The sequence below is a fragment of the Gouania willdenowi genome, unplaced genomic scaffold (assembly GCF_900634775.1).
Source record: "Gouania willdenowi unplaced genomic scaffold, fGouWil2.1 scaffold_242_arrow_ctg1, whole genome shotgun sequence".
Taxonomy (NCBI): domain Eukaryota; kingdom Metazoa; phylum Chordata; class Actinopteri; order Blenniiformes; family Gobiesocidae; genus Gouania; species Gouania willdenowi.
The window spans coordinates 22-9,132 of record NW_021144999.1 but is presented as its reverse complement, the minus strand read 5'-3'; the positions used below and the strand labels follow the sequence as shown (position 1 = coordinate 9,132).

Here is a 9,111-nt window from a genome sequence, read left to right as displayed (position 1 = left end):
TCCTGGGCGGGGGTGGGGGGTGCGTCCCGGGGGGCTTGGCCCGGGGGCTTGCCCTTGGGGGGTCCTGGTCCCGGAGGGTGCTCCTGGGGCCCGGGATGATTGGCTGGCTGGCCGGGCCGGTCCTGGCGGGGGTCTTTCGGGGCGGGTGCCGCGCCCTTGCATACCTAATGGTACGGCCCCTGCTTGGGCAGTGCCCCGTGAGGCAGGGTGCTGGGGATGCACAGGGAGCCACATCCCGGCAAGGCGGTCTGGCTTGGCCCTTGGAGGGGGCCCTGGCTTTTAAAAAAAATAAATAAATAAATAAAAAAACTAAAGCCCGTGGCGCGGGCGACATCAACAATAGGTGATTTGGGGCGCCATGGGGGGCTAGGTTGGGGTGCCTGGGGGCCGACGGGGAGACTCCCGGCGGCCCCCTGGTGCCTTATGCGGCTTGGGGTGTGGTCGTCCTCCCTGGGCGGGCTGCTCCTGGTGCTGCGTCCATTCCGGGTCCCTCTGGCCTGGGGTCGGGTCCCTGCTGGCTCTGTGTGGGGGGGGATGGGGTGGGGGGGTCTGGGGGTTGGGGGTTGGATTGGTGGCGTGGTGCGCTGGGTCCTTGGGGCTTTCTCGGGTGTGTATGGGGGGGGCGATGGTTGCCTCACGGTTTGGGATCTTGGGGGCATTCGGGGGGCTGCTTGGCCGTGTGGTGGTCGCCGGGGGCCCCCGGATTGCCCGCTCTTTCTGCTGGCCTGGCTGCTTCCGGGGCCCAGGGGCGGCTCGTGGGTTTTGCAGTGGCGGTTCTTGGAAATACATTTGTCATGGATGCACTGGCCTTGGGCTGTGGGATAACACTCATACTGGGCTCAACCACAGACACGTTGTTCCCAAATACCTGTTTTATGGAATTTCCACTCACTTCTTCCTCTGCTCACAGCCACCACCATTATTCCTAAGCCGCACACTGGTCACCAAACTGGCTTGATAACTCAACAATAAGCACAATATACACAACCACAATTTCACATCGCATCACTTGAAATCTATCGACTACTCCCCACCCATTCCATTTCCTATCTTGTATTCCTCTTCCCTGTTAACTTTCCCACCCCTCTCCAACCCCTCACCTTGGTGTAACACTGCCCTCTCTTTTTTTACATCCTCCCTTTAATAAAGTATTTCTTACCCTTCCCTAGGGAGGGCTGGTGATGGTCACAATTATGCAATGAAATAAATAAATTTATTTAATTGCAATAACAAAATATGCATTGCTGTTAAAAGATTGCACTTCTTGTAGTGTTAACCTTCGACAGAATGTGCAGACAAGAGAGAAAAAAAAAAAAAAAAAAAAAAAAAGCCTTATTAATGTAGGAACAATCTTTGACTCATTTTATCAGAAAGACATCGTGACTGGATGTGAAAGCAGCAGTTACTCTAAAAGTCTATTTTTAAACTCCTTCAGCTTCAATAAACACTCAGTTTCCAGAGGAACCTTCACTTCCTGTTCTTAGATCCATCCAGTGGATGTTCTTCTCATGGGAACCATGTGTGTTTGATGGAGGATTATGTGCTATCCAATGAAAAGCTCTCCCTCTCTCTGACATGTTTCTCTGTTCAAAGAAATCCAGCACAGACAATAACACATCTTTATTTAAAGGAACAAAGCTTCACTGGACATTTGATATCATTACATTTACATTGATTCAAACTTTATGTCAGAAGGAAGATTTAAGAAGAACTTTAGGCTTTATCATGGTTACATAGAACATTGTAAGTTCTAAAGAAAGGCTGGACAGGCTAAAGAACAGATTAAAGAACATTTCAGAGTTAGAATAAATCTATGAGCTGTAATCACAGAGTTGATAGAAATGTAAATATGGTGATAAAATGGGAGTGTTTGGACACTTTGGGCTCCCCTTCCCCTGATATTCATTCAGCACACTGCATGATCCATTCACAGGCTTTAGGCAGGGTTTCCCTGTCAGGAACCATTTCATCACATTCACTTCAACTGTAGAAAAACATACTTTATATAAAACACATCACATCTAAAATCAAGAAAATACTATTATGTGATGTATTAGATACTCATTTAAAACTCATTAAAAATATGAATCCTTTATAAACACAGAGAAAAGAAACAGATTCAAAGGTACATGATGAAGATGGTCTGTATTAACACAGCATGTATATTCATCTACAAGTTAGGATCTGATTATTACATCTATTAGAATGTTAGTCACATTCTCTACATTCTATAAAAAACTACTAATGATTATTATGTACAGTATACAAACAAATGATGAACATCTCAGACTGTCTTTCATATAGAATGTGTGTCCAACTCAAGGCCTGGGGGCCAAATCCGGCCCTTTAGAGCATCTATTTCAGCCTGCAGGAGAAAGTAAAAATGACAGAAAACATGAATAACTGCGTAAATTATAAACTAATTCAATTGTAGATATCTCAAATCCTCTAAAAAACAAATAATTTTAAAATAACTCCACAATATTTGCAGAGCTCACAAGTTTTCGATGCTGACATCACATGATAGGAGTTATTTTTAAACTCCAATTGTTGCAGGAACTCTCAATTTTTGAAAGTTACGCAATTTTTCCTAAATTATTCTACAACATTTTGGAAAATTAAAGCAAAGTTGCTCATAAACTAAGGCTGGTTTTTCTATAATCTGCAGCCCTTTGGACCCCAAACTGGTCCATAATTGAACCCTCAACTAAAATGAGTTTGACAGCCCTGATATAGAATCTGTCATTAGTGTATAATATTAATAATAATATGAATCATTCTTCATATACATCATGTATGAATACAGAAGCTATAGAATGTATATCCTGTATAGAAAGTGAACAAAGGGAAACTTCTTCCTGCTTCCTTTCCAACTGATCATTGTATTGATCTTTTCTTTCAGACCACACCTTCAAAGATCAACAACTTCCTGAACTGTTGGTGTCCATTTTCCAGCTGACAGCAGGTTTATGTTGGAATCCTGTGCAGCCTGATCTCTGGGTTCTTCAGTCCAACACTGGAACCAGAAGGTGTCATCACCATCCGTGTGTCGCTGGGATCTGAAGATGATTCCTGCTCCATGTCTCCATCCACACAGAGATGTGAGTGGAGAACAGATGAAGTGCTGAAGGTCTTCCCACACTCATCACATCTGAAAACATTCTTCTCATGAACTCGTTGGTGGTGAGTAAGGTTAAATTTCCTCTTGTAAGATTTTCCACATGTGTCACATTTATGAGGTCTTTCTGATGAGTGGCTGGCTTGGTGTTGTTTTAACTTTTGATATGTTGTAAAAACTTTGTCACACTGGTCACAGGGACACACTTCATGTCCAGTGTGAGATCTCAGGTGGACGATGAGGTGTTGTTTGTGTTTATATATTTTCCCACAGTGGTCACAGTGATACAACACTGTTCTGGAGTGAGTCTGCATGTGCAGAGTTAAATATGATCTTCGTGTGAAAGTCTTTCCACATTGTTCACATCTGTGAGCTTTGATTCCACGATGAATGAGGAGATGTTGACTGAGGTTTCCAGATCGACTAAAAGTCTTTCCACATTCATCACATTCAAACTTTTTAACTCCAGTATGAATGACTTTGTGACTTATTAAGTTAGAACTACGGTTAAAAGCTTTTCCACACTGGTCACAGTTAAATGGCTTTTCTCCAGAATGGATTCTTTGATGTACAGTGAGGAATGATTTAAAGCGAAAGTTCTTCCCACACTGGTCACATGTATGTTTAGCTTTAACTCCAGCTTGGCTCTGCTGTTGAACTCTTTGCTCTGAAGTTTTTCTCTTAGATTTGTTTCTTTGTTGTGGCTGAGCTTCATGGTCCTGAGAACGTTGAGGTGTCACTTTGTTCTGGCTTCCAGAGTCCTGTAGAACAGTTAGAGATTAAACACAGAGAAGAACTAAACAAACATTTGTGAAACAGTTGTTAAACCTCCAGCCCTAAACCAGCTCAATGTGGAAAAATGGATATTGGCACGTTAGCGCCCCCTACAGAGTGAAGATAATTTAATATGAGACAAATGTCCTATTGTAACACTTTTCATAGGGTGTTTCACTGACAGGGTTCAAAGTCACTGCAGATCATCTAGAGAAGTGGGACACCAAAAGAGATCCATGAATTTTTGTTAACTTTTACAGTGTTTGTAGGGCAGAGCTGTGAATCTTGGCAATTTTTTTCCCCTTTTTTTTCTGAATACATATAATGGCTCCAAAAAACATACATTACAGAAAAATACACCAAACAAAAAAAAATAGATTTGTGAAAAAAAAAAAAAAAAAACACATTTATCATGCACATGTCTCATAAAATTAAACAAGGGAAATTGCACACGCTTTAAATAAATTATTTTTTTATGAATGTAGAAAGTGAGAAACTTCCTTTACTTCTTTTATCAATTAATTAATCTAAATCTAATTTTAAATCATATTTAATTTGCAGAATACCATACCAGATACTTGTTAAGCTTATTTTCTACAATGCTTGTCCAGCTTGAAAGAACATGGATGGAACACAAGTAAGACGTGAGATCACCTCAGCTTTTAAAAGTTTATTCAGTTTTGTTGTAGGTTTTGTAGCAGGTTTAAAACCTTAAAGAAAAGGATGAAAAAGAGAGAAAGGAAGAATGAGTTCTAATCAAATGTTTTTAAAAGAATGAACCACCTGAGCTTTTCCTATTTTAAACATTTTATTTATTAAATAAATTAATTTTCTGCTCAGGTGAACGCAACGTAAATTCACAGAATAGGGTTTAAACACCGTCACTGTGAGGGAAAGAACATTTTTTATGCAGAAATGTTCTTCCAACTCTCTTTGTAGTCGTTTCAAACACCACCTAAACACCGTCTAACCTGGTAAAAAACTACACAAATCATCACTGACTCCTACATCAGAGACACCAGTGTCTGTTTAACTTTAACATGTCTGTGAAGCTCTGTCTGTTTCTCATAGCGCTGCTGTGCTCCATGAAAACATGACTCAGCTTTAATCAGCTTCACTTGATCAGAGCTACAGAACATCTGGATAAAGTTGTTCTGTTGTAGACCATCAATACCAGAAATTGTAGAGTATGAAACATCATAGATTATTGATAACTTCTGATACTGTAAAATATTCTAGCCTCTAGTGGTGAAAAAACACTTCTTACACGTGATGTTTGCACATTTAGCTTTGTTTAATCATTACGTTCTGGAATGATGTCATCAGCATCATTTAAATGAGGTTAATTTAAATAAATTTGATCAAAACTTAATCAATAAACCTGATCAGATTCAGTAAATCATTGATCCCTGAGGGTAAATATAGTGACATTAATGCTGTTCTCATACATCTTTATATGACATGAATAATTAAAAAGGAGCAGTCAGAATAATCCATGTCACTACAACTTATATCTACCTTTTAATTGTATTTTACTCATTATTTTAAATTACATTTTTATTTTTGACATACATTTTTGTTCAATTATAGTTTCCTTTTTTATTAGTTTTTATTTTGTTTTCTCACAGTACAACTTATATCTTCTTTTTAATTGTATCTACTTTATTTTTCATTCATTCATTCATTCATTCATTTGAGCAGCATATTACAAACTTATTTTACATAACAAAATTAAAATAATTGTGCTCAAAAGGAATTAAGGTTTTTTTTTTATTTATTAGTATTTTGTTTCCTTACAGGAGTTAAAAACTAATATTTTCTGAAATAATTCATTAATATTTCTAAAAAAACAGAATTTTAAAAAATTGATGTGGAAAACAGAATTTGGAAAAAAAAATGCTTTTAAATGTATGAAATCTTTTTAAAAATTGTAGATCAAATCGAAATATCTGTCAGAAAAATCACAATTAGGTTTTTTGTGAAAATGGTGCAGCCCTAATTAAAACACAAAATACATTGAAGCTGTGATTCCACCGTTTAATTCTATCAGAGTAATGATGTTTATAACGTGGACCAAGTACAGTTGTGATGTATTAAAGGTCTGTGTTAATGGAGGGCTACATGTAACTACAGTGTCTAAGTGACACACACACATAAAACACACTTACTGCTCCATCAACTCTGTAGTGCTCACATGTATTAAATACAGACGCTCCACGAGTCCACAGACAAGTTGGTCTGTTTCTAGACAAGCCTGCACTGACTGCGTCGTTTACTCACGTCTTTATAACATCATGTTTGGTCAGATTTTTAGTGCATCACTAATTAATAATGTAATTATTACCAATAAATTATTCAAAGGTCACTCTATTAACCTGAAAACCATAAACTACCTTTATCAGGCCTGTCTCTAGTTACATTAAATTCTAGGATAGATCTGCATAATGATAATAATCATCTTACCAGCACAAGCTAAAAATCTTTTCATAAATGATCATTTTATGAATATAAAAAATGAGATGTTTCCTGTACTTGTTTTATAAATTAATTAATATAAATCAAATGTTTAATCATATTTAATTTGCAGAATACCATACGATATACTGGGTTCAAAACATCAACACGATCATTTTTAGATGAAAAAAAGTTATATTTTTAGTTGATTATTATCATATTTTAGTGTTTTTCTATATATATATTTGGTGTAGTAGAGGTGTGTGTAGATGTGACCTAATAAAGACTGTCAGTTATTTTCATGCTACGAGAGTAATTTTTTTAAAAAAAGGTTCTTGCTGATTAATGACAGTATTTAAGGTTATTTAATCAATAAAAAGCATCAGAAAATCAGAGTGTTTTATTATTAATATCTTTGCTGTAGTGGATAGAGAGATATAATACAGACTGTTGGTTGTTTTCAGCCTATTACAGTAACTGTTAAAGAAGTCATTTTTAAGTTATTCTATTTTTTATGATTATTTACAAATAAAAATGATTTAAAAACCATTAAACAGTATTTTCTTACCATCTCATCTGTAGTAGTTAGAGAGGGACTTAATACTGATGATCTGCTGTTTTCATGTAGTTGAATGATATTTGAATAAGTTAATGATAAATAATAATGATTATGTCAACGACAATTCTTCAAAACACAGAAAAATATGTTTTGTTAATATATTTGGTGTAGTAGATGGAGACCTACTACAGACTGTCAGTTGTTTAGAGCAGTAATTCTCAACTGGTGGGTCAGGGTTTCCTCCAGTGCTCTATAGACCTGGGGGCTTTTCTTGCACCCCCCTCCCCTCACTTGTGTATTTATTTTAAATGTGTTTTCTTCATGGTTCAATCATTTTTTTCATACTGTGGATGGAGCTGAACATTGTTTTTTCATGAGGAGTGGTTCATCTACCTTCTATATATCTGTGCTCAGAGCTGTATGCATGTTACGGACGTGATTAGCAGAGATATATCATCAAGAACTTTCCCACTGGTAAGAATAGCGTTGTCAAAAAACTAAATAAAGTGTCAATACCAAAAAGTTAGTATCGGATACTATACTTTCTCACAAAGGTATCGATACTAACAGCACCATGTCCATCTCTTAATATATCTATGGTTCATCTCTAGTTTTTTCCCCCTCACCTGTTTCAATTGACAACTTCATTCGCTGCTGCAGACATAAACAGACACACGTGAAGCCCCTCCCCTCAGCTGCAGCTGAACACCAATAGGGAACTATAAATCACGGAATCGACCAATGAAAACGGTTAAACGTGGAAATGGACAGAATCAACATGAAACGCTGTCACCGTGAGGCAAGGAATGTTTTTTATGGGGAAATGTTCTGGGGAGCACTGATAATGTGTGTACTAGACCATCAATACCAGGGATTGTAGAGTCTGAAACATCGTAGATTAATGATAACTTCTGATACTGTCAAATATTCTGACCCCTAGTGGTGAAATAACTGATGCATCCTTGCCTCCATTGTTTTTGTGTAATCATTATGGTCTAGAATGATGTCATCAGGACCATTTAAATTAAGTTTTGATAAACTTTATTTAAATTAACCTAAACAATAAACCTGATCAGATTCAGTAAACCATTGATCCCTGAGGGGAAATATGATGACTGTGACATTAATGTTGTTCTCATACATTTTTATATGACATAAATAATTAAAAATGAGCAGTCAGAATAATCACTGTCACTACTTTTAATTGTATCTTACTTTATTTTTGACATACGTTTTTGTTTAATTTTGTTTTTTTATTCATTAGTATTTATTTTGTATTATACATCTTTTTTTCCAAAAAAAAAAAAAATAAAATACTGGAGCTCGGTTGGGCGGGTGGGACGGCTCGTAGTAAAATTCCTTATTAAAATTAATATTAAAATTCCCTTATTTTCAAATCCAAAACTTGACAGGTATGAACAGAGTCGCTTAATGATGACGTAATGCCATGTGTGTCGTAAATGAACGAGATGACGAGTTTCTCTGTGTGAACCGAGTTGAGCTGGTCATCACGTCCGTTGTACCGTACCAGAAAAGGGACAGGGAGGGGGGATTCCTGCTGTGAGCTTGGAACAGCCTGAGCTGGCAGTATGAGTACAGCCATAATGGTGTCTTTCACTGGTTCTACATTCACTGGTTTTGTTCCACTCATTTCTCACCTTTTCTGAGGAGTCCATGTTTGCTGTCACGGCTGAGTGGTTCCACAATCCTCCATTCACCTGTAACATCAGCATGGAATCAGCTCCACCTGAAGGATGGAAGAGACAGAATGAACATGAAGGATCTAGAAATATTCATCCATCCTTTGCAGTGTCATCACTTTGAAATTGACTAAAACTATCAGTTTGTTCAGAGATCACATGATGTGGAGGAAAATGAAGGTCTTCAGTGGAAACAGTTTAACTTTACTGATTCTGCAACGTTGAGGAAAAAAAGAAAAAGAAAAAAACTGACCTATTAATTAGAAAAGCTGGAGCGGAGTATGGAATGAACTGATTAGATCAGAGTGTTTATATCACACATTTTAGATGCAGGCCTATATAATGTGATAATAGTTTTTTGCTAATATTGGACTAGTATCAGATATCTATATCAGAATGGAACATCCCTACTTTAAACTATTGTAGATGAAAGGTCACATGTCATGTAGGTAATGTAGGGCATTAATCTACTGCCACATGACAAGTTTAGATCTAAACCCAACCAT

The 9,111-nt window shown here is 37.4% G+C and overlaps 1 long non-coding RNA gene across 1 annotated transcript; it reads right to left on the bottom strand.

Annotated features, from left to right (window-relative positions):
• Positions 1-3,323: 3,323 nt before the first annotated feature.
• On the bottom strand, positions 3,324-8,624 carry LOC114459053 (uncharacterized). Its single transcript, XR_003673204.1, has 3 exons — positions 8,564-8,624; positions 7,532-7,624; positions 3,324-3,879 (listed from the first exon to the last, which is right to left on the bottom strand). It is a non-coding gene; the product is annotated as an uncharacterized LOC114459053 (long non-coding RNA).
• Between the last annotated feature and the right edge of the window lie 487 nt (positions 8,625-9,111).